The sequence below is a fragment of the Orcinus orca genome, chromosome 5 (genome assembly GCF_937001465.1).
Source record: "Orcinus orca chromosome 5, mOrcOrc1.1, whole genome shotgun sequence".
Taxonomy (NCBI): Eukaryota; Metazoa; Chordata; class Mammalia; order Artiodactyla; family Delphinidae; genus Orcinus; species Orcinus orca.
Window position 1 is genome coordinate 99,521,874 of NC_064563.1, and position 25,794 is coordinate 99,547,667.

Genomic DNA, 25,794 nt, shown 5'->3' on the forward strand with positions numbered 1-25,794 from the left:
AAGAATAATTTGTACAATGTCCAATCAATGGTATTAGGCTTGTATAAACCTTGCCTAGTGCCATCTTGGTAGTGATTTTTGTCCTAAGCATTGTCCAACATCTCCTGTGTTCTCTGAGGAATGAGACCACCAAATATCCACATTTGAATCACATGATCATGGAAGGTTATTTGTGAAAATTAATTTTGTTTATTTGTCTATCTGGACCCACAGTTGAGCTCTCACCTTGAAATCAAGAAGTGGCATTGCTGGAATAAACAACTTTGGTAGAGTCAGTTTATAATCACTACTTCAGCAATACATGGAAATCCCATGGGCAAGGGTTATTTACTGATACTCATCCTAAGTAATTTTCCTGCTTGTCAAGGAGGTATGCCTTCCTTCAGTTTTAAGAAATGCAAGCTATAAAGATTCAGAAGGGTCAGGAAACAAATACTCCATATAGTCTGAAATTAAGGGATCAAATTAATACCTTTGATAATTTACAATGTTTTTAAATTAATTTTATTTTGTATAATTTCTATATTACAAGGGTAATATTCTGGCCAGTGATATACGTGGGTCTGTTTTTGTCAAAAGCCATGTATTCTGTTTACTGGAGACTAACTCCAAAGTCCATTGTACTAGATATTTAGTTAAGAAAATCTCTTAAGGATCAAATGCATTTTTCCCAAGCTCACTATATTATTACATTTGTTTATTTTTTTTTTCAGTCATGGCTGAAGTAAGTGGTTTCTACCTATTTCTAAATTGATTTAAGGGATATTATAAGTAAGAGACGTGGATATAAATAATATCTGCTTTATAATCATGCTATTATAAAAAACGGTAAAGGACAAGAGTCAAACAGCGAAAGAGGGATTTAGTTCAAGAGTCTATAAAGGAGCATTAACTAAAATATGAATACTATCTTCAATAGCAACTTCACAGAAAATGAATAACACAGACATTCTTTTTTATACTGCTTCTTATCACGGCTCTTTTAAAAAATTAGCATTGAAAAGAAAAGGTTAAATGACAGGAATTTTTTCTTTTCTGTAAGTGTCTCAATGGTCTTCTTAGAATTTTTCTTTCTTTCAAGTCATAGAAATCATCCCTGTGCCTGACATTTTTAATTGCCCTCAAATATCAATTCATTACACCTTCCTTTCTAAATGAATACAAATTAATTTAGTGGGTAATGTTTCTATTTAAAAATACTTAGCTTTCCACGCTCCCGTGAATCTGCAGATGGGCATGTGACTACTTCTGGACAAAGAGGTATACGTGACAGTTAAGGGTTGGGCTTTTCAGAGCGTTGTCTTCCTAACAGACTGAGCAAACCTAGTCAATGTATCTTTTGCCCTTTATCTTTTCCCTGTCTCTCTTCCTAGATTGAAAAGTGATATCTAGAAGGGCCATAGCATTTTTTGTAAATATGAGGAGAACGGCCTTGCACTAAGGGTGACAGCATAACAACAACACTAAGGTTGTTGTTATGCTGTCATGTCACCATAACAACAACCCTGGATTACTGTCTGCCTCCAGACTCAATGTTACATGAAAAATAAAGCAAAATAAAAGAATAAAATAAGCACATCAACTGACTTTCTGTGACACAGCTGAACACAACCTTAACACTCAGACTTCCTTTATGTGTCCTTGCCCCACTCTGGTTTAGATGCTCCTCCTTGTTTCCATGTCATCTCCTACAATCCCAAACACAGTATTTTCTGCCTCTCTCTGCATCATAAATTTCAGGAAGACAGAAATCATGTCAATCTTTCAATCAATGATGTCCCTTGAACTTTGCACATGTCTACATAGCACATAGTAGGCACCCAATACATTTGATAAATGGGGAAGTAGTAAAGAAATGACTGAATAAGTACAATTCCCACCTCTCTATATCTACTACTAACAAATAATCCAAAACTCTTCTTGTTTTCCCTTAGACTATTGTAGTATCTTCCTCATGGTTTTCCCTGCATCCCTCTTGCTCAAAAACGCTCCCATAGCTTCCTATTATATTTATAATTAAATCCAAATCCTTTACACATTCTATGAAGCCTAGTATGATCTGGCTACTCTCTACTGCTCTGAATATACATCTGTTCATTCTCTTCATTATATTCCAACCACAGTGGCTTTCTTTTGGTTACTGAAACATTCCAAGCTCATTCTCACCTTAAGATCTTTATGCCAGATGTTTCATTTCCACAGATGTTCACACAGCCGACTCCTTCTTGCCTTTTAGATCTCAGCTCAGATCACTTCCTCAGAGAGGTCACAGCTGACAACTCAATCTAAAGGAACTCATCAAACGCTCTATCCCATAGCCTTCTTGTGGGGCTGTTGAGAAAATATTTTTGTTTCTGCACAGTAGGGCTTTCTGAGAAAATTTTACTGAAACTTCGAACCTGAGCTAAAATGCAACCCTTAGAAGGTAATTTATGATGGAATAAATAATAAGAACTCCAGAGAGATTTACTTCCCAGAGGTATGTGTTTACATTTCAAGGGGAGTTGACACCCAGGACCATGGAGACATTTCAAAAAGTGAGGACTCAGTATTCTCTCCATTACTTTTCCGAGGAAGCTCTCTCAAAAGAGGAAGGAAAACAGCTGCCCCTCTCTCCTATATCAATGTGCAGATTCATTTTCTTTTGGGGGAAGAGAGGGCTTACTCACCTACAATTCAGACCCAGTATGTGTAGAGTAACATCTGGCTCTTACTGCTCTGCCCTGGAGGGAGGGAAACAACACATTATTATTTACTATAAATAAGTAGTGATAAATCTTCTCTGCTCCAGAAACCTCATGTTGGCATTCAGGGTAATATTAATAAATATAGTACAATAAACCTAATCTCTCCTTTATTCTTTTACAGTTCCTGTCATCCAGTGCTGGGTATCCACATCACTCAAGATGGTGCACAAGTTCAGAGTCTTTGTTAGGTTTACAACTCATGCCTGAAAGAGCTCCTAGTAGGAGATCAACAAGTGTTAATGGAATGAATAAATGAATCAGTCAATGAAATGAAAAAAATATCACTGAAATGACAACCTTTTGGAGTACTGGATTGTGTAGCTTTCTACTGATTTGGGTTACAGCAGAGGGGAGATTAAAAATTTTAGAAAAATAATTGTTTATCTCGGATGACCTGCTAAAGCATAGTATATATAACATCTTTTGAAAACTGAGGTTTTTATAAATGTCTGAAGTGAAGACATTTTGGGTTTTTTTTTTTTTAACGAACTGATTTCCTTACGACTTAGCTACTGGCTGTGTAGTTAATGAGATTTATGTTTATATAAATATTGAATAATTTATATTTTATATAAATATTGAATAAGTTATCTGTATTCTTGCCCAGCTGCACAGCAGTTGAGATGAAAACCCAGCCTTCTCTCAAAAAGCAGCTTTAGCCCTTCCCAAGGCTCTGAACTAAAACAGAATTAATTCCTCAGAGTTCTGCATCATAAGTTAACTGGAAAATTTAAAAGAGTGTACTTTAGTAACTCTCAATATCACATGAGTGCTGACAACAATTTAAATTTGAGGAGGACTCCACCTTAATGGCATTTCCAGATGAGTTACTCCCAAAAGACATTTGGCAGAACCTGCAGGGTAGACTTACTAAGCATTATCCACTTGAATATTGAAAGAGATCTTCAGAAAACAATTATTTTCATTTTGATGGAATTGATACTGAGCTCTTACTTCTGATAACACTTGTACAATTTGTTCAAGCTGATCATCTCATTGCAGAAACAAAACAAACATATTGACAGCATAAATATTTCACAAATGTAATTCTTGAAGATTTCACTCAAAGAAAAAAATGGGCTCTGAATTATGGTGGTGGATTCAAGAATGGCTAGAATTAATTAGGCATTCTCTTTAAATTTTAAACATTTTAAACTATGGGTTATAGTAAAAATAATTTCTTCTTTAAGAACTGCTGAATGTAGTAGGTATTTTTAAAATTTTACCATAACAAGTCAGTTGAAATTACCTAGAATTTGAGTAGAAAGTAAGTATAACGTAAACTTCTGAAATCTAAGCTTACCATAAACACCATATTTGATCAACTCTTTAGAGAGGTATCCAATCTAAATGATTATATACAAATGTATTGCTACTGTGAATAAGGGTGTACAGATTCAAATCCTATTGGGAGGATAAATTAATAGAAGATAAACTGTAATGATAAACTGATAGAAGATAAACTGTAAGTTTGCAACACCCAATGCTTTCAGAAGGGTAAAATCTGGGTAAACAAGGGTTAAAAATTAAATACTGTGTAGTTGTATCTCTAGCATATTCCATAGAACAGGGTATTCTGATTGGCAGGCATGAGCCTCTAGCCTTCTCAGTAGGTATACTGCTATAGTAAAGCAGGGTGCGTGCCAATCTATTAACAATGTTTCCAAAGATCATCTAAATAATTTTTTTTACCATTTTTATTAGATTATAATTGCTTTACAATGGTGTGTTAGTTTCTGCTTTATAACAAAATGAATCAGTTATACATATACATATATCCCCATATCTCTTCCCTCTTGCATCTCCCTCCCTCCCACCCTCCCTATCCCACCCTTCTAGCTGGTCACAAAGCACCAAGCTGATCTCCCTGTGCTAAGCGACTGCTTCTCAGTAGCTATCTATTTTACATTTCATAGTGAATATATGCCCATATATACACTACCACTCTCCCACTTTCTCCCAGCTTACCCTTCCCCCTCTCTGTGTCCGCAAGTCCATTCTCTAGGAGGTCTGCATCTTTATTCCCATCTTGCCCCTAGGTTCTTCAGGACCTTTTTTTTTTTTTAGATTCCATACATGTTAGCATATGGTATTTGTTTTTCTCTTTCTGACTTACTTCACTCTGTATGACGGACTCTAGGTCCATCCACCTCACTACAAATAACTCAATTTCGTTTCTTTTTATGGCTGAGTAATATTCCTTTGTATATGTGTGCCACAACTTCTTTATCCAATCATCTGTCGATGGACACTTAGGTTGCTTCCATGTCCTGGCTACTGTAAATAGAGCTGCAATGAACATTGTGGTACATGACTCTTTTTGAATTATGGTTTTCTCAGGGTATATGCCCAGTAGTGGGATTGCTGGGTCATATGGTAGTTCTATTTTTAGTTTCTTAAGGAACCTCAATACTGTTCTCCATAGTGGCTGTATCAATTTACATTCCCACCAACAGTGTATGAGGGTTCCCTTTTCTCCACACCCTCTCCAGCATTTATTGTTTGTAGATTTTTTGATGATGGCCATTCTGACCAGCGTGAGATGATATCTCATTGTAGTTTTGATTTGCATTTCTCTAATAACTAACAATGTTGAGCATTCTTTCATGTGTTTGTTGGCAATCTGTATATCTTCTTTGGAGAAATGTCTGTTTCAGTCTTCTGCCCATTTCTGGATTGGGTTGTTTGTTTTTATGATGTTGAGCTGCATGAGCTGCTTGTAAATTTTGGAGATTAATCCTTTGTCAGTTGCTTCATATGCAAATATTTTCTCGAAATCTGAGGGTTGTCTTTTCATCTTGGTAATGGTTTCCTTTGCTGTGAAAAGGTTTTGAAGTTTCATTAGGTCCCATTTGTTTATTTTTATTTTTATTTCCATTTCTCTAGAAGTTGGGTCCAAAAGGATTTTGCTGTGGATTTATGTCATAGAGGGTTCTGCCTATGTTTTCCTCTAAGAGTTTGATAGTGTCTGGCCTTACATTTAGGTCTTTAATCCATTTTGAGTTTATTTTTGTGTATGGTGTTAGGGAGTGTTCTAATTTAATTCTTTTACATGTAGCTGTCCAGTTTTCCGAGCACCATTTATGGAAGAGGCTATCTTTTCTCCTTGTATATTCTTGCCTCCTTTGTCAAAGATAAGGTGACCATATGTGTGTGGGTTTATCTCTGGGCTTTCTATCCTGTTCTATTGATCTATATTTCTGTTTTTATGCCAGTACAATACAGTCTTGATTACTGTATCTTTGTAGTACAGTCTGAAGTCCAGGAGCCTGATTCCTCCAGCTCCATTTTGCTTTCTTAAGATTGCTTTGGCTATTCGGGGTCTTTTCTATTTCTATACAAATTGTGAATTTTTTTGTTCTAGTTCTGTGAAAAATGCCAGTGGTAGTTTGATAGGGATTGCATTGAATCTGTAGATTGCTTTGGGTAGTATAGTCATTTTCACAATGTTGATTCTTCCAATCCAAGAACATGGTATATCTCCCCATCTGTTGGTATCATCTTTAATCTCTTTCATCAGTGTCTTATAATTTTCTGCATACAGGTCTTTTGTCTCCTTAGGTAGGTTTATTCCTACGTATTTTATTCCTTTTGTTGCAGTGGTAAATGGGAGTGTTTTCTTAATTTCACTTTCAGATTTTTCACCATTAGTGTATAGGAATGCCAGAGATTTCTGTACATTAATTTTGTATCCTGCAACTTTACCAAATTCATTGATTAGCTCTAGTCGTTTCCTGGTGGCATCTTTAGGATTCTCTATGTATAGTATCATGTCATGTGCAAACAGTGACAGTTTTACTTCTTTTCCGATTTGGATTCCTTTTATTTCTCTTTCTTCTCTGATTGCTGTGGCTAAAACTTCCAAAACTATGTTGAATAATAGTGGTGAGAGTGGGCAACCTTGTCTTGTTCCTGATCTTACTGGAAATGCTTTCAGTTTTTCACCATTGAGGACGATGTTAGCTGTGGTTTTGTCATATATGGCCTTTATTATGTTGAGGTAAGTTCCTTCTGTGCCAACTTTCTGAAGGCCTTTTAACATAAATGGGTGTTGAATTTTCTCAAAAGCTCTCTCTGCATCTATTGAGATGATCATATGGTTTTTCTCCTTCATTTGTTAATATGGTGTATCACATTGATTGATTAGTGTATATTGAAGAATCCTTGCATTCCTCGGATAAACTCCACATGATCACGGTGTATGATCCTTTTAATGTGCTGTTGGATTCTGTTTGCTAGTATTTTGTTGAGGATTTTTGCATCTATGTTCATCAGTGATATTGGTCTGTAGTTTTCTTTTTTTGTGATATCTTTGTCTGGTTTTGGTATCAGGGTGATGATGACCTCATAGAATGAGTTTGGGAGTGTTCCTCCCTCTGCTATATTTTGGAAGAGTTTGAGAAGCATAGGTATTAGCTCTTCTCTAAATGTTTGATAGAATTTGCCTGTGAAGCCATCTGGTCTTGGGTTTTTGTTTGTTGGAAGATTTTTAATCAGTTTCAATTTCATTACTTGTGATTGGTCTGTTCATATTTTCTATTTCTTCCTGGTTCAGTGTTGGAAGGTTGTGCATTTCTAAGAATTCGTCCAGGTTGTCCATTTTATTGGCATAGAGTTGCTTGTAGTAATCTCTCATGATCCTTTGTATTTATGCAGTGTCAGTTGTTACTTCCCCTTTTTCATTTCTTTTTTTTTTCTCACACACACACTATATTTTTTTTTACAAGAGATAGACTGACACCAAGCATTGTAAATATATGACCACAACAAAAGCAACAATGATTGCAATTACCAAACAATAAACACACTCATATGAGATAATATTTACATTCAGTCCAGTAATCCTCCACTGTAACAACTCCTTTACTTTGCAGTGAAAATTGATTTGTATATTTTTTGCCTCTGAGTCCTTGTGGGATTTTTTTTAAATTCAAACAGAAAGTCACAACAATTATAATCATCCTCATCAGTTCACTCAGTCCCATGTAAATAATTTTTTTTATCTTGATCTTTTGTTAGCAGTTTTATGAGTTCATCAGTTTTCCATTAAAATTCTGAAAATGCTTATTCATTCAGTTCAGCAGCACAGTCAATTACCAGTAACCTGTACTTGTCAGAGTCCTTTCCATGAATTCCTTGAAAATGAAACCCTTTTACAGGAACATATTTGCAAAAGCATCAGAGTACACCCAAAACTGTCTGTAAATGACAAAAGACTTAAAAATGACCACGGTTGAAGATTTGATGAAAGTTCATAATAATGCAATTGACAAGGAAATTTAGTTATTTCTGAGATATACATTTTAAAGTAATAACTAGAATTATGACTTATAACATTATACCAGAACATATAAGATTTTTAGAAATTTCATGTAATGTCTGAAACATTTATATTAACATATTTACATACAAATAACCCAATGTAAGCATAGTATTAGTTGTTCTGTTTTTTTTTTTTTATACCGCAGGTTCTTATTAGTCATCAATTTTATACACAACAGTGTATACATGTCAATCCCAATCGTCCAATTCAGTACACCACCATCCCCACCCCACCACAGTTTTCCCCCCTTGGTGTCCATATGTCTGTTCTCTACATCTATGATTCAACTTCTGCCCTGCACACCGGCTCATCTGTACCGTTTTTCTAGGTTCCACATACATGTGTTAATATACAATATTTGTTTTTCTCTTTCTGACTTACTTCACTCTGTATGACAGTCTCTAGATCCATCCACGTCTCAACAAATGACCCGATTTCGTTCCTTTCTATGGCTGAGTAATATTCCATTGTATATATATACCACATCTTCTTTATCCATTCATCTGTCAATGGGTATTTAGGTTGCTTCCATGACCTGGCTATTGTAAATAGAGCTGCAATGAACATTGGGGTGCATGTGTCTTTTTGAATTATGGTTTTCTCTGGGTATATGCCCAGTAGTGGGATTGCTGGATCATATGCTAAATCTATTTTTAGTGTTTTAAGGAACCTCCATACTGTTCTTCATAGTGGCTATATCAATTTACATTCCCACCAACAGTGCAAGAGGGTTCACTGTTCTCCGCACCCTCTCCTGCATTTGTTGTTTGTAGATTTTCTGATGATGCCCATGCTAACTGGTATGAGGTGATACCTCACTGTAGTTTTGATTTGCATTTCTCTAATAATTAGTGATGTTGAGCAGCTTTTCAAGTGCTTCTTGGCTATCTGTATGTCTTCTTTGGAGAAATGTCTATTTAGGTCTTCTGCCCATTTTTGGATTGCGTTGTTTCTTTCTTTAATATTGAGCTGAATGAGCTGTTTATATAATTTAAAGATTAATCCTTTGTCTGTTGATTCATTTGCAAATAGTTTTCTCCCCTTCTGAGGGTTGTCTTTTCATCTTATTTATGGTTTCCTTTGCTGTGCAAAAGCTTTTAAGTTTCATTAGGTCCCATTTGTTTATTTTTGTTTGTATTTCCATTACTATAGGAGGTGGATCAAAAAAGATCTTGCTGGGCTTCCCTGGTGGCGCTGTGGTTGAGAGTCCACCTGACGATGCGGGGGACACAGGTTCGTGTCCCGGTCCAGGAAGATCCCACATGCCGCGGAGCGGCTAGGCCAGTGAGCCATGGCTGCTGAACCTGCGCGTCCAGAGCCTGTGCTCCGCAATGGGACTGGCCACAACAGTGAGAGGCCCATGTACTGCAAAAAAAAAAAAAAAAGATCTTGCTATGATTTATGTCAAAGAGTGTTCTTCCTATGTTTTCCTCTAAGAGTTTTATAGTGTCCGGTCTTACATTTAGGTCTCGAATCCATTTTGATTTTATTTTTGTGTATGGTGTTAGGGAGTGTTCTAATTTCATTCTTTTACATGTAGCTGTCCAGTTTTCCCAGCACCACTTACTAAATAGACTGTCTTTTCTCCATTGTATATCTTTGTGTCCTTTGTCATAGATTAGTTGACCATAGGTGCATGGGTTTATCTCTGGGCTTTCTATCTTGTTCCATTGATCTATGTTTCTGTTTTTGTGCCAGTACCATATTGTCTTCATTACTGTAGCTTGTAGTATAGTCGGAAGTCAGGGAGTCTGATTCCTCCAGCTCTGTTTTTTTCCCTCAAGACTGCTTTGGCTATTCAGGGTGTTTTGTGTCTCCACACAAATTTTAAGATGATTTGTTCTAGTTCCATAAAAAATGCCATTGGTAATTTGATAGGGATTGCATTGAATCTTTAGATTGCTTTGGGTACTGTAGTCATTTTCACAATGTTGATTCTTCCTATCCAACAACATGGTATATCTCTCCATCTGTTGGTATCATCTTTAAATTTCTTTCATCAGTGTCTTATAGTTTTTTGCATACACGTCTTTTGTTTCCCTAGGCAGGTTTATTCCCAGGTATTTTATTCTTTTTGTTGCAATGGTAAATGGGAGTGTTTCCTTAATTTCTCTTTCAGATTTTTCATCATTAGTGTATAGGAATGCCAGAGATTTCTGTGCATTAATTTTGTATCCTGCAACTTTACCAAATTCATTGATTAGCTCTAGTAGTTTTCTGGTAGCATTTTTAGGATTCTCTATGTATAGTGTCATGTCATCTGCAAACAGTGACAGTTTTAGTTCTTCTTTTCCAATTTGTATTCCTTTTATTTCTTTTTCTTGTCTGATTGTCATGGCTAGGACTTCCAAAACTATGTTGAATAATAGTGGTGGGAGTGGACATCCTTGTCTCGTTTCTGATCTTAGAGGAAATGCTCACAGTTTTTCACCATTGAGAATGATGTTTGCTGTGGGTTTGTGGTATATGGCCTTGATTATGTTGAGGTAGGTTCCACTTTCTGGAGAGTTTTTATCATAAATCGGTGTTGAATTTTGTCAAAAGCTTTTTCTGCATCTATTGAGATGATCATATTGTTTTTATTCTTCAGTTTGTTAATATGGTATATCACATTGATTGATTTGCATATATTGAAGAATGCTTGCATCACTGGGATAAATCCCACTTGATCATGGTGTATGATCCTTTTAATGTGTTGTTGGATTCTGTTTGCTAGTATTTTGTTGAGGATTTTTGCCTCTATGTTCATCAGTGATATTGGTCTGTAATTTTCTTTTTTTGTAGTATCTTTGTCTGGTTTTGGTATCAGGGTGATGATGACCTCATAGAATGAGTTTGGGAGTGTTCCTTCCTCTGCAATTTTTTGGAAGAGTTTGAGAAGGATGGGTGTTAGCTCTTCTCTGAATGTTTGATAGAATTCACCTGTGAAGCCACCTGGTCCGTGGTTTTTGTTTGTTGGAAGATTTTTAATCACAGTTTCAATTTCATTACTTGTGATTGGTCTGTTCATATTTTCTGTTTCTTCCTGGTTCAGTCTTGGAAGGTTATACCTTTCTAAGAATTTGTCCATTTCTTCCAGGTTGTCCATTTTATTGCATAGAGTTGCTTGTACTAGTCTCTTAGGATGCTTTGTATTTCTGTGGTGCCTGTTGTAACTTCTCCTTTTTCATTTCTAATTCTATTGATTTGAGTCCTCTCCCTCTTTTTCTTGATGAGTCTGGCTAATTGTTTATCCATTTTGTTTATCCTCTCAAAGAACCAGCTTTTAGTTTTATTATTTTTTTTGCAATTGTTTTCTTTGATTCTATTTCATTTATTTCTGCTCTGATCTTTATGATTTCTTTTTTTCTGCTAACTTTGGGTTTAGTTTGTTGTACTTTCTCTAGTTGCTTTAGGTGTAATGTTAGATTATTTACTTGAGATTTTTCTTGTTCCTTGAGGTGGCTTGTATACCTATAAACTTCCCTCTTAGAACTGCTTTTGCTGCATCCCATAGGTTTTGGATCATCGTGTTTTCATTGTAATTTGGCTCTAGGTATTTTTTGATTTTGTTTTAGATTTCTTCACTGATGTCTTGGTTATTTAGTAACGTATTGTTTGGCCTCCTTCTGTTTGTGTTTTTTACGTTTTTTTCCCTGTAATTCATTTCTAATCTCGTAGTGCTGTGGTCCGAAAAGATGCTTGATATGATTTCAATTTTCTTAAATTTACTGAGGCTTGATTTGTGACCCAAGATATGAGCTATCCTGGAGAATGTCCATTCGTACTTGAGAAGAAAGTGTAATCTGCTGTTTTTGGAGGGAGTGTCCTATAAATATCAATTAAATCTATCTGGTCTATTGTGTCATTTAAAGGTTCTGTTTCCTTATTTATTTCCCTTCTGGATGATCTGTCCATTGGTGTAAGTGAGGTGTTAAAATCCCCCACTGTTATTGTGTTACTGTCAATTTCCTCTTTTATAGCTGTTAGCAGTTGCCTTAGGTATTGAGGTGCTCCTATGTTGGGTGCATACATATTTATAATTGTTATATCTTCTTCTTGGATTGATCCCTTGATCATTATGTAGTGTCCTTCGTTGTCTCTTGTAACATCCCTTAAAGTCTCTTTTATCTGATATGAGTATTGCTACTCCAGCTTTCTTTTTATTTCCAATTTGCATGGAATATCTTTTTCCAACCCCTCACTTTCAGTCTGTATGTGTCCCTAGGATTGAAGTGGGTCTCTTGTACACAACATATATCTGGGTCTTGTTTTTGTATCCATTCAGCAATCCTGTGTCTTTTGGTTGGAGCATTTAATCCATTCACGTTTAAGGTATTTATTGATATGTATGTCCCTACCACCATTTTCTTAATTGTTTTGGATTTGTTTTGTAGGTACTTTTCTTCTCTTGTGTTTCCCACTTAGAGTAGTTCCTTTAGCATTTGTTGTAGAGCTGGTTTGGTGATTCTGAATTCTCTTAGCTTTTGCTTGTCTGTAAAGCTTTTGATTTCTCCATCTACTCTGAATGAGATCCTTGCCAGGTAGAGTAATCTTGGTTGTAGGTTCTTCCCTTTCATCACTTTAAGTGTATCATGCCACTACCTTATGGCTTGTAGAGTTTCTGCTGAGAAATCAGCTGTTAACCTTCTCGGAGTTCCCTTGTATGTTATTTGTTGTTTTTCCCTTGCTGATTTCAATAATTTTTCTTTGTCTCTAATTTTTGCCAGTTTGATTACTATGTGTCTCGGCATGTTTCTCCTTGGGTTTATCCTGTATGGGACTCACTGCGCTTCCTGGACTTGGGTGGCTATTTCCTTTCCCATGTTAGGGAAGTTTTTGACTATAATCTCTTCAAATATTTTCTCTGGTCCTTTCTCTCTCTCTTCTCCTTCTGAGACCCCTATAATGTGAATGTTGTTGCGTTTAATGTTGTCCCAGAGGTCACTTAGGCTGTCTTCATTTCTTTTCATTCTTTTTTCTTTATTCTGTTCCGTGGCAGTGAATTCCACCATTCTGTCTTCCAGGTCACTTATCCATTCTTTTGCCTCAGTTATTCTGCTATTGATTCCTTGTAGTGTAGTTTTCATTTCAGTTATTGTATTGTTCATCTCTGTTTGTTTGTTCTTTAATTCTTCTAGGTCTTTGTTAAACATTTCTTGCATCTTCTCGATCTTTGCCTCCATTCTTTTTCCGAGGTCCTGGATCATCTTCACTATTATTATTCTGAATTCTTTTTCTGGAAGGTTCCCTATCTCCACTTCATTTAGTTGTTTTTCTGGGGTTTTATCTTGTTCCTTCATCTGATACATAGCCCTCTACCTTTTCATCTTCTCTATCTTTCTGTGAATGTGGGTTTTGTTCCACAGGCTGCAGGATTGTAGTTCTTCTTGCTTCTGCTGTCTGCCCTCTGGTGGATGAGGCTATCTAAGAGGCTTGATGGGAGGGACTGGTGGTGGGTAGAGCTGACTGTCGCTCTGGTGGGCAGAGCTCAGTAAAACTTTAATCCACTTGACTGTTGATGGGTGGGGCTGGGTTCCCTCCATGTTGGTTGTTTGGCCTGAGGCAACCCAACACTGGAGCCTACCTGGGCTCTTTGGTGGGGCTAATGGCTGACTCTGGGAGGGTTCATGCCAAGGAGTACTTCCCAGAATTTCTGCTGCCAGTGTCCTTGTCCCCACGGTGAAAGAGAGCCACCCCCCGCCTCTGCAGGAGACCCTCCAACACTAGCAAGTAGGTCTGGTTCAGTCTCCACTGGGGTCACTGCTCCTTCCCCTGGGTCCCGATGCGCACACTACTTTGTGTGTGCCCTCCAAGAGTGGAGTCTCTGTTTCCCCCAGTCCTGTCAAGGTCCTGCAATCAAATCCCACTAGCCTTCAAGGTCTGATTCTCTAGGAATTCCTCCTCCTGTTGCCGGACCCCCATTTTGGGAAGCCTGATGTGGGGTTCACAACCTTCACTCCAGTGGGTGGACTTCTGTGGTATAAGCGTTCTCCAGTCTGTGAGTCACCCACCCAGCAGTTATGGGATTTGATTTTATTGTGATTGCGCCCCTCCTACCATCTCATTGTGGCTTCTCCTTTGTCTTTGGATGTGGGGTATCTTTTTTGGTGAGTTCCAGTGTCTTCCTTTCAAAGACTGTCCAGCAGCTAGTTGTGATTCTGGTGTTCTTGCAAGAGGGAGTGAGAACATGTCCTTCTACTCCGCCACCTTGGTTCCTCCTCCCGTTTTTCATTTCTAATTCTGTTGATTTGAGTCTTCTCCCTTTTTTTCCTTGATGAGTCTGGCTAATGTTTTATCAATTATGTTTATCTTCTCAAAGAACCAGCTTTTAGTTTTACTGATCTTTGCTATTGTTTCCTTCATTTCTTTTTCATTTATTTCTGATATGATCTTTATGATTTCTTCCCTTCTGCCAAATTTGGGTTTTTTTTGTTCTTCTTTCTCTAATTGCTTTAGGTGTAAAGTTAGGTTGTTTATTTGAGACGTTTCTTGTTTCTTAAGGTAGGATTTTATTGCTATAAACTTCCCTCTTAGAACTGCTTTTGCTGCATCCCATAGGTTTTGGCTCATCATGTTCTCATTGTCATTTGTTTCTAGGTATTTTTTGATTTCATCTTTGATTTCTTCAGTGATCTCTTGGTTATTAAGTAGTGTATTGTTTATTCTCCATGTGTTTGTATTTTTTACAGATTTTTTTCCTGTAATTGATATCTAGTTTCATAGCGTTGTGGTCAGCAAAGATACTTCATACAATTTCAATTTTCTTAAATTTACAAAGGCTTGATTTGTGACCCACGATATGATCTATCTTGGAGAATGTTCCATGAGCACATGAGAAGAAACTGTATTCTGTCATTTTTGGGTGGAATGTCCTATAAATATCAATTAAGTCCGTCTTGTTTAATGTATCATTTAAAGCTTGTGTTTCCTTATTTATTTTCATTTTGGATGATCTGGTCACTGGTGAAAGTGGGGTGTTAAAGTCCCCTACTATGATTGTGTTACTGTCAATTTTCCCTTTTATGGCTGTTAGTATTTGCCTTATGTACTGGGATGCTCCTCTGTTGGGTGCATAAATATTTACAATTGTTATATCTTCTTGGATTGATACCTTGATCATTATGTAGTGTTCTTCTTTGTCTCTTGTAATAGCCTTTGTTAAAGTCTATTTTGTCTGATATGAGAATTGCTACTGCATCCTTCTTTCGATTTCCATTTTCATGGAATACCTTTTTCTATCCCCCCACTTTCCATCTGTATGTGTCCCTAGGTCTGAAGTGGGTCTCTTGTAGACAGCATATATCTGGGTCTTGTTTTTGTATCCATTCAGCCAGTCTATGTCTTTTGGTTGAAGCATTTAATCCATTTACATTTAAGGTAATTATCGATATGAATGTTCCTATTACCATGTTCTTAATTGTTTTGGGTTTGTTATTGTAGGTCTTTTCCTTATCTTGTGCTTCCTGCCTAGAGAAGTTCCTTTAGCATTGGTTGTAAAGGTGGTTTGGTTGTGCTGAATTCTCTTAGCTTTTGCTTGGCCATAAAGTTTTTAATTTCTCCATCAAATCTGAATGAGATCCTTGCTGGATAGAGTAATCTTGGTTGTAGTTTTTTCCCTTTCCTTACTTTAAATATGTCCTGTCACTTCCTTCTGGCTTGTAGAGTTTCTGCTGAAAGATCAGCTGTTAACCTTATGGGGATTCCCTTGTATGTTATTTGTTGTTTTTCCCTTGCTGCTTTTAATATTTTTTCTTTGTATTTAATTTTTGATAGTTTGATTAATATGTGTCTTGGCATGTTTCTCCTTGAATTTATCCTGTATGGGACTCTCTGTGCTTCCTGGACTTGATTAACTATTTCCTTTCCCATATTAGGGAAGTTTTCAACTACAATCTCTTCAAATATCTTCTCAGTCCCTTTCTTTTTCTCTTCTTCTGGGACCCCTATAATTCGAATGTTGGTTCGTTTAATATTGTCCCAGAGGTCTCTGAGACTCTCCTCAATTCTTTTCATTCTTTTCTCTTTATTCTGCTCTGCAGTAGTTATTTCTACTATTTTATCTTCCAGGTCACTTATCCGTTCTTCTGCCTCAGTTATTCTGCTATTGATCCCTTCTAGAGAATTTTTAATTTCATTTATTGTGTTGTTCATCATTGTTTGTTTGCTCTTTAGTTCTTCTAGGTCCTTGTTAAACGTTTCTTGTATTTTCTCCATTCAATTTCCGAGATTTTGAATCATCTTTACTATCTTTACTATTATTCTGAATTCTTTTTCATGTAGACTGCCTACTTCCTCTTCATTTGTTAGGTCTGGTGGGTTTTTACTTTCCTCCTTCATCTGCTGTGTGTTTCTTTGTCTTCTCATTTTGCTTAACTTACTGTGTTTGGGGTCTCCTTTTTGCAGGCTTCAGCATAGTTCCCGCTGTTTTTGGTGTCTGCCCCCAGTGGCTAAGCTTGGTTCAGTGGGTTGTGTAGGCTTCCTGGTGGAGTGGACTAGTGCCTGTGTTTTGGTGGTTGAGGCTGAATCTTGTCTTTCTGGTGGGCAGGTCCACCTCTGGTGGTGTGTTTTGGGGTGTCTGTGACCTTATTATGATTTTAGGCAGTCTCCCTGCTAATGGGTGGTGTTGTGTTCCTGTCTTGCTAGTTGTTTGGCATAGGGTGTCCAGCACTGTAGCTTGCTAGTCATTGAGTGAAGCTGGGTCTTGGCACTGAGATGGAGATCTCTGGGAGATTTTTGCCATAGATATTACATGGAGCTGGGAGGTCTCTGTTGGACGAGTGTCCTGAACTTAGCTCTCCCACCTCAGAGGCACAGCCCTGACGCCTGGCTGGAGCACCATGAGCCTTTTGGGAGGTCTGAGGTCTTCTGCCAGCGTTCAGTAGGTGTTCTCTAAATAATTTTTGTCTGAGTTTTTTATATCATCAGATTTCTGAAATAAATATATCTTCTGACAAGAAAATTCACTGATACCCCAATATCACTATTTCCAACCACTTAGCAATTCAAAACAGATTAATTTATAGGGCTCTTATAGTTCGGTAGACATGGATCAGTCTTCCAGAGGTTTCTACCTACAGAGAAAAATAAAATCAAGTTCCTGAATCTATAAAACTGAGAAATAAGACTTGGAAAAATAGTGATACCCTAAATATCACTATATTATATGTACAGTTATACTTTATAATTATACTATATACTTTATATACTATACAGTATACAAAGCAAGATGGAAAGGGTGATGCTGTTATTAATTTGTAACCCTTACAATGAAAGATGTTTTTGAAAGCCTGAGGCAAGGGTTCGATACATAATTTGCAGGCTCAGTGCAAAGCAAAAATGTGGACTCCTTATTCAAAAGAAAGGAAAAAAAGCTTTTTCTGTTCTGCAGTCTCTCACCCTGTCATGGTGATTTCCATTTGCTTTCAACATTCTGCTCCCTTGGGAGTGAGGATACCAGCAGGACAAGTATAGACCCTCACAAGTGTCCTCTCCACGTCCATCCCTAAGTCCCCACAGGGAACAGAGGGCAGCAGAAGTCACCGGGTAGAAGTAAGGGAGTGGGTTACTAGACACCCAACCAGGGGAGGTGGGGACATAGGGAGCTGACAGGAGGCAAGACCATGTGTGAGTAGAGGCTCCAAGATCCCCGTGCATGCTCCATCATCCCACTGGGATAATTTTGACTATAAAATATAAATTTAAAGCAAAATTATTAATAATTTTATGATGACCACATTGTGTTAAATCCTAAGCATTGGGCCTTCTGTAACTGCCCTAGTCACAGGCCCATACATCTGGCTCTTCCTAAGGCAGATGTAGTTACACCGTCTCCCTGTCCAGGCCCTGGCTCTGACTTAATCTGCCTCATCTATTTCTACCATCTACAGCCCAGCCTGGCTGCTTTCAGGACTCTGTGCTGATGTGGTCTTGGCAGAGAACCCTGAGCTTTTCTGTTTGCCATTGCTCTGTACCCACTTACCCTCATGAGTTCATATTGCTCTTGCTACAGAAATTTATCTTCCTAATTACTATGTCGCAAATTTCCACAACTCCTCTGAAACCCCATTCAAATGTTAATGCTCCTTTCTGGTCACTAACAGTGGAGGAATGTGGGGTTTGAGTGACCTCTATGACTTAAGTCACATCCAGGCTGAAAAGCAGCTTAGAAAAAATAGGCTCATGACTCAAATTATCTTCTCCCCCATGTAAGGCCCTTATTTCTGACTATGAAAGACACCACCAAGGAGGACCACACTGTCAGTCATTGGTCAAGCTGGGATGTGCATTCGAACAACTGCATGAGTTACAATAAACTATAAGTGTAAGAGGCCGGGTCTGAGGGGTTAGAGACACTTCATCTGTCTTGATACCTCTTCAATGAAACAGGGTCTAAAATGTCATGTTATTAATTAGTCCAGTTATGACTTTGGACAACTCACTTCATGGACAACTCACTTCATATCTCTCTCATTCTTTATCTGTCAAAAATCAAAAGTTGAAATTACATTCTCTAAGTCCTAACCAGTTTCAAAAGTATTTAATTCCATGAAAGAAAATAGAAAGGAAACAAGAAATGTAACCAAAGACCCTTTTCACTAAAAATAGAGCTACCATATGATCCAGCAATCCCACTTTTGGGCATATATCCAGAAAAGATGAAAACTCTAATTTGAAAAGATACATGTACCCCAATGTTCACTACAGCACTATTTACAATAGCCAAGACATGGAAGCAACCTAAATGTCCATCAACAGATGATTGATAAAGAAGATGTGGTACATATATATAATGGAATATTATGTAGCCATAAAAAGAATGAAATAATGCCATTTGCAGTAACATGGATGGAACCAGAGAATATGTACTAAGTGAAGTAAGTTAGACAGAGAAAGACAAGTATTATATGATATCACTTATATGTGGAATCTAAAAAATAATACAAATTAATTTATTGATAAAACAGAAACAGATTCACAGACATGGAAAACAAACTTTTAGTTACCAAAGGGGAAATGTGGGGGATGTGTGTAAATTAGGAGTATGGGATTAACAGGTATACACTACTATATATATAACAGATGAACAACGAGGACCTACTGTATAGCACAGGGAACTATATTCAATATCTTATAATAACCTGTAATGGAAAAGAATCTAAATATATATATATACAAATCACTTTGCTGTACACCTGAAACTAACACAATACTGTAAATCAATAGAAAACAAAATAACAAACAAAACCAAAAGGGCCTTTTTTAAATAAACCTGAAAATGTATCTTTCAGTATATCTGTTTTTACCTCTAATGTGGCATGGATCCCTGATGTGTCAGTTCAGGTCCTCTGGGAGGAGGTGCTGAGATGAAGTGAGGAGAGCAAGAGGTCCACTGGGCTTGAGGGGTAAGGGGTGGGCAGTGCCTGTGAAAAACAAAAGCGGAAGAAGCAGAAGTGAGCAGGAAAAGCTTTCAGGAACAACAAAGATCTGACACTAAGGAAAGGGAAGGAGGGAGAGAGCAGAAATGGGCACAGAAAGCCTCAGAGTGCTACAAACCTGAAAACGTCTTTGGTAACCTGATGGGGAGCTCCATAGCAAAGACGGCCCTTTGGAGAGTACTCTCATGTAGTGTACAGAGGATCACCCGGGAAGACTGGCCTCATATCAAACACTGAGAGCATTCCTGAGGTCCTGCTGCTGGAGGTGGTTGTCTAACTACAAGTTCTTTCTTGCAGGGAGATTCATGGTGTACAACTCCACGGCTGCCCCCCGATCATGTTTATTATAAAAGCAAGCCATGATGTTAAGAAACCCAGGCATTTTTGTCAGATCCCTTCACAGGCTTACATTTCTAGGACTCAGTTCTAGTATTTTTAACGTAATGGGACAGTTGATCATCATTAATGAGTATTGTATAATTAATGAGGATTAAAATAATTTAAAAAAAAAAACGTGTGGAGTAGAGAAACTTAGAGCTAGGAGGAATCAAAAATTATTAGCCCAACCCCTTCATTTGACAAAGAGAAAACTGAGGCCCACTGGGACTAAGCACCCAATGTGACCATCGGGCTAGTTAGTGCCAGGGCAGGAATGGAACCCACACCTTCTCACCCCCAGCCCAGGCCTCTTTTAAAGAAGCTGAACAAGGCAAAAAAAAGAGAAATTTTATTTCACCAACAGTTCAGGCTTTTAAAAAAGTATTCAGAATTGGGAACAGATGTTCTGTCACACTGATGGGGCAGACAAGTAAAAGTTTAGAACAGAACTCAGCACCACAAAATCCATATAAGGTGAATCATATTACAGTTGAACAGCTTAGGTTCACTTATACACAGATTTACACAGCTTAGGTTGAACAGCTTAGGTCCACTTATACACAGATTTATTTTTGATAGTAAATACTACACAATGGATCTGTGGGATCTTGGTTACGGGGAACCAAACCACATATAAGGAGGGCCAACTATAAATTATAGGCGAACTTCCAACTGAACGGAGAGTTGGCAACAAGGCTATCTGATTTAACTTAAACATTTAAGTAACTAAAGTAAACATTCTGCTTCCATGAGGAAGAGATTTCTCACAATGAAAACTGAGAGACCATCTTGATCATTGGACAAGTGTGAATAGGATCAGGGAAGCCAAAAACCTTGAGGAGCTGGGTAAAAGAGAGAGATGTACTCCATCCTCTCCCTGCAAGCCAGAGAATAAGCCAAATGAGTAGGTCTCAATAAGCTATTTATTTAGAGAAATGTACAGTTTATACAGATTATAGGGTAAATAAGTATGATACTTATTTGGGGCTCACCATAATACTAAATGCTTTTCTCATAAGTCAACTCCAGTTACAATGTTTGTTATACAGAAAATAGTAATCTATAATCATTATCATTTTCAGGTAAATAATTATTATAGCAAGTGTTACTAGCTTGAAAGACACCGATAACTTCCTAAAAATACCTAAAAATATTTTGTTGTTTGAAGCACTAAGAAAAGTATATATGGCTAAAGCTGAGTGGCCCTTGAGGGAAGGGCTCTGAGACTATTACAGCTTTGACATGGTACCTTCTGTTATATAAAATGTGACCTCGTGTCTCAGAAGACCACTTGGCTGGAGGAGTTCTTCCTACTGGCACACTACTATACTGGGTGCTGTCTCTAGGCAGAAAAGTAGAGAACAACTTTCTTCTATCACAGCATTTCTAGTTGAAATGGAAATATAGACCTTATATAGGAGATAGCTGAAGGGTTAGTATATCGTGCGCTGTCTTGGCTCTGGTCTCTACTTAGAGCTGTGTCACTGCTTGGATCTAGATCAGCTGAGTTTTGTTGATAGTGGCAGGGAGAAATTCTCCATCATGTTATATCGAATCCTAACAAAAACCCCTGCAGCGCAAAAAGCAGGTTTACTATCAACTCACCCTTACCTGAAACATTATCTCAATTCTAACTTTGGTTAACACAAAGTCTCTGGCTTTGTTCTCCAGGACAGTTCCCACACCCTCTAGAATTTAGAATTTCTAACTGAAGGCCTGCATGAGGGCAGAGTACTCAGGCAGCCTGTGCTTCAAAAGGCTCAAAATGAAAAAGGCACAGTAAAATAAATCAGTTGGACTACTTAGCGGTAAATGTCTCAATTTCTTGTTGTGTTTAACCTTCCTACCGAACGGAACAGTAATGTATATCCTCTCACTGCATTCTTAATAAGGTTACTTACACTGCATAGCCAATGAATTTGTGTCCTATGCAATAAATTCTCAGCTCTGAAATGTGTGTGAGAATGTAGACATCATTATTAGAGGAATTAACCTTGTAAATGAGGAGCACCCTTATTGAAACTCTGGATTTTGATTATTCAAGAGTGACACAGGAATACAGGTAGTTTTGTGCAGAATTATAATGATCAGCCTTGCAAATAGCCACTGGCTATGAATAAGCAACTATCTTTTGGCAACAAGTGAAGAATTCTGACTTCATTTTTAAAATATTTCTGTGTTGGTTTGTAATTTCCAATACCAGCAGAAGAAAAAATATTGCATGCATCTCCAATGTATAGAATTAAGGGCTTATTCATCAGTAGTGATTGTTTTTTGAACTGGTTGAGCCAAACAAAGCCAGAAGGAGGAAAGACAGACAGAGTAGAACTTTTTCAAGCCACACGACTGCTTATCACCTCTGATATGCCCCAGATATTCTTCTATGTCTCACCTGCCTCTCAACCACATTGATGTCACTTCAACAACCACAGCTAAGACATACCAGGATAAATTAGAATTTTATCATTTTCCTGATTCATTAAGAGGTTAGAAAAATCCAAGGGTAGGGTAAAGCTACTAAGGATCAAAAACAAAGGATCAAAGAAAACGCAAATATTTTCTCACTTAGGTAAAAGCCTGAGACAGATCACTTGGCTTTAATTTGAGTCAGTTTCCAAACAAAGGAAAAATCCTGAAGATTAACATGGGACTTGGAGATCCTTCTTCTGCTTCTCCCACCTCCAGTTCATGATAGCTATCTCCTCTTCCTTGTACCTTGAAGAGGCACAAGGGGAGGATATTTCAGAACCTATAATGTAAAAGATATTAAAAAGCTTTTAGCTTAGAAGCAAAAGCTCATTCATCTAATGTCCTCTAAGCCCATGTATAAGATCCCACTGCCAGGTCTGAGCATCAGGGAGAAGACTGAGGGACCATTTCCCTCTCTTGCATTCTGTTGCATTCTCCTACAGAATTTATAGCATCTACAATAACAAATACAAATCCCACTGCTGATCACGGTATAAGTGGAGTTACAAGGGTGTACTTATTTGTGAAAATTGTACAGCTAAGATTTGTGCATTTCAATGTCTTTAAATTATATCTCACAAAAAAGAATTTCAAATACTACAAATAGGGCTTCCCTGGTGGCGCAGTGGTTGAGAGTCTGCCTGTCGATGCAGGGGACAAGGGTTCGTGCCCCGGTCCGGGAAGATCCCACATGCCGCGGAGCGGCTGGGCCCGTGAGCCATGGCCGCTGAGCCTGCGCGTCCGGAGCCTGTGCTCCGCAACGGGAGAGGCCACAACAGTGAGAGATCCGCATACGGCAAAAAAAAAAAAAAAATACTACAAATAATAATTGCGTAGGGCTGGTGAGTCGGTGGAAGCAAAGATAAAACAAAAATGGCTGAATATTGATAATAGTTTAAGCTGGGTGATGGACACAGAGGGGCTCATTACACTATTCCATTTATTATGTATGTGTTTGAAATTTCCCATAATAAAAGGTTAAAAATGTTAATTGTCTCAATTTTATCACCAACTCACAGCCACAACTTTTAGCAATATGAGGATCGTGATTAAAATACACTCACATGTTTGACATTTATCAATGCGGGATGAAGACAATAGCTTCACACAATCCAACCTGAAGGAAATAGCTTGAGACAATTTTTTAAATTCTGAGTCTTTGCTTGAATAAAGATGGGCATTAAAGAAGCTTGTTCATAATCATCAAATAGTCTATTGCCTCGGGAAGTGAGGGATACCAAATGACCAATTCTGCATGGTCAGAGTTTTTTCAATCTGCAGTGTTGTATTTCTTTATACCACATATGGACTTAGCAAAGTCCCCCGACTACTCACATAGCCTTTATTTATTCTACTATCTCCAACATCCCCTGATTAGGAATACTCAGTTTTTGTACCGTTACACAGCATCGTATTTGACATATCAATATGCAAATACTGGTCTTTCTAAAACTGTTTACTTGATGTTCAAACGTTGGTATCATCACAAGCAAAGATGAAACTGCTTTATCAGCAGGCATGTTTTCATATTACATAAGAAAGGGTTAGTGCTCAATAAATGTGAATTGAATGAATAAATGGTAGAAGAGATATTTAAACAATTAAAAGAATTTTATAATGGACTTCAAAGACAGAAGTAAAGAAAAGCAGTAAAATACTTAAGCAGAAGCAAAGCATTTGTAAAGATTTTAAAAACTAAGTTCATCTGAAAGCATTTATGGAGTTACTGTGGGCCAAGAAATGCCACAATATACTGAGGCTTTAAAAAATTACATGTAATAGTCTTTAATCCTAAAAAGGACTATTGGTTTAAGAGCTGCTAAGTGAAGCAGTCAATGTCTAGGAAAAAAATTGCCTTTGCTAACAATATATTTATTATAGAGATAACCTTAGTTTCTTAAGTTTGACTTTGGATAAAAGTGGTTTCAAAAGGTCTAAACTTCAAAACCTAAAATGAGACAAAAAGGTCTGTGGAGTCTAAATCACCCCTTTACTACAGCTTGCATGTCAAATACTGAGTAGCAACGGCATGAAAACTCAAATAATTCTAACCACTCATAAACCAGGGGCTACATCAACTGTGCTAAGCCTTCTACACAATGACTATCTTTTCATAACAAAGAGTAACAAGACAATGATTACCAATATCAAATGCTCAGCTTAATAAATTAAAATTTACACAAAATCAACTAATTTTGGTAATGTTGTGGCTCATGGTACCTAGATGACTAATCCCTCATTTCAAAGAGCACTGGATACAGTCAATGCTCTCTTCCTAGGAACAGGCCAAAAGTAGTACCTGCAGCCTTTTAAGGTATCTCGTGGAAACAACCTGTCAATCAAATGGACTGAGTGTCCATAACATGCATAGCTTCCAGAAAAAATCAGAACAAAATCTTCCTAGCAGTGTATGCACTGTTGAAACTGTTAGCTTTGCAGCAGCAAAAGCAAAAATTCGTGCAGGCTTGTCAAATGCTACTGTGCCAGGATATGAAAACATCAATAATGACTGCATCTAGAAATTTAATTTCAGCAGTCTTTTGAGATATATATATATATATATATATATATATATATATACACACACACATGGATCATATATAAATGGATCACTTCATCGCTCATTACGGAGGAAGTGTACTGAGGAAGTGTACCATATAACCCCAATTTTCTCTTACTGGCAACTTTTTGATGTTTTTTTTCCTCCAAGGCTATAGCTTGTTTTCCCCTTAGAGTCAGCTTAACAATGAGCCATAATGGAAATTTTGCCCTAAAAATGTTTAGTCATGGGTTCAGTTGGTTAGAAAACAGCTAATGAAGCCAAGGTCAAGGTTCATCCTGGTATGAGATTCATATCGAAGGAAAATATTCCACACCTGAGATCAGCTCCTGCTAAGGGTAAGTAGCCTCCTGCTGGATGATCATAGGCCAAAGGGATACTGGTTTGAAGAGTGCAGAGAGGCACAGATCCTTTCAGCTGTGTGGACAGTCAGTAAAATAATCATTCTTGCTTTTTGTATTAGAATGAGTGAGTTGCTGAATGAGATTTGGAAATAAGAGAGGCTGCCCTTGAGCACCACATAACCCAAGTGAGAGAAGGAAGACATATAAAAGGGATAAATAATAAACTATAAGGTATAGTATATTTTTAGGACTGAGTAAATGGTGTAGCCAGTAAGTGTGGAAGGAGTGAAGAAAAAGGAAAGACTGCTTTTTTTTGGTGTAGTCAGAAGAAACATGAGGAGGCATCCTCAGTGCTAGCCCTTCTGAACATGCAGAAGGCAGAGGATGGGTATTCAGTAAATGGAGACGTCTGGCTCATCCCCATAGAGAAGCTTGGGACCCTCCATTCAGGCAAATATACAGCTCAGGCTTTCCAGTGTGCATAGCAGGAGGTCAACTCTTGCTTTTATTCCGTACCACTAAGGCTCTGGCTCATCCTTTAGTTAGTAACAAGGAA

At 37.6% G+C, this 25,794-nt stretch overlaps 1 protein-coding gene across 1 annotated transcript in view; it reads right to left on the reverse strand.

Moving 5' to 3' along the window:
* The window catches only part of ZPLD1 (zona pellucida like domain containing 1), a 481,064-nt gene that overhangs the window by 72,084 nt on the left and 383,186 nt on the right, over positions 1-25,794 (reverse strand). Inside the window, exons 10-12 of the mRNA XM_004272088.3 lie at positions 19,356-19,472; positions 2,670-2,723; positions 2,167-2,331 (exon numbers count right to left, since the gene is read on the reverse strand). The gene's annotated coding sequence lies outside the window, so the exon portion shown is untranslated. The remainder of the gene's footprint in view (positions 1-2,166; positions 2,332-2,669; positions 2,724-19,355; positions 19,473-25,794) is intronic.